Source organism: Eriocheir sinensis, unplaced genomic scaffold (genome assembly GCF_024679095.1).
Source record: "Eriocheir sinensis breed Jianghai 21 unplaced genomic scaffold, ASM2467909v1 Scaffold221, whole genome shotgun sequence".
In the NCBI taxonomy this organism is placed as follows: domain Eukaryota; kingdom Metazoa; phylum Arthropoda; class Malacostraca; order Decapoda; family Varunidae; genus Eriocheir; species Eriocheir sinensis.
In genome coordinates, this window is record NW_026111523.1 from 142115 (window position 1) to 142500 (window position 386).

General features: G+C 38.3%; 1 long non-coding RNA gene across 1 annotated transcript in view; it reads left to right on the top strand.

The window, feature by feature from the left end:
- The first annotated feature begins 315 nt into the window (after window positions 1-315).
- The window catches only part of LOC126990903 (uncharacterized), a 1816-nt gene continuing 1745 nt past the window's right edge, over window positions 316-386 (top strand). The window contains exon 1 of the long non-coding RNA XR_007744908.1: window positions 316-382. This is a non-coding gene — a long non-coding RNA (uncharacterized LOC126990903). The remainder of the gene's footprint in view (window positions 383-386) is intronic.

Below are 386 nucleotides of genomic sequence, written 5' to 3' on the forward strand. Positions count from 1 at the left end.
CGGGTCGAGAACTGTCAGTCACTCAAACACCAGTGTGTAGAGCGAAGCTCCGTTTTCTGATTAAAGGGGTAGCTAAGGCAGACAAATAACATAAAGATGCCAACAGTTTGTATAGTGCAGAAGTGCAATGCCGCAAGACTGAAAGGTGATAAAAATATTCATTTATTTTCATTACCCAAAGAAAAAGATCTTAGAAAGAAATGGATTGAATTATGTGGCACACAAAATAATCGGTCATCTGGATACGTATGCAGCCGTCATTTTGAAAGTAATGCATTTGAAAGAAACTTGAAATATGAGTTGTTTTGTTTGCAAGTGCCCCCAAGTCAAATTAAGTTCAAGAAAGGAGCAGTGCCTACACTTGGACTACCCACATTAACAAGTAA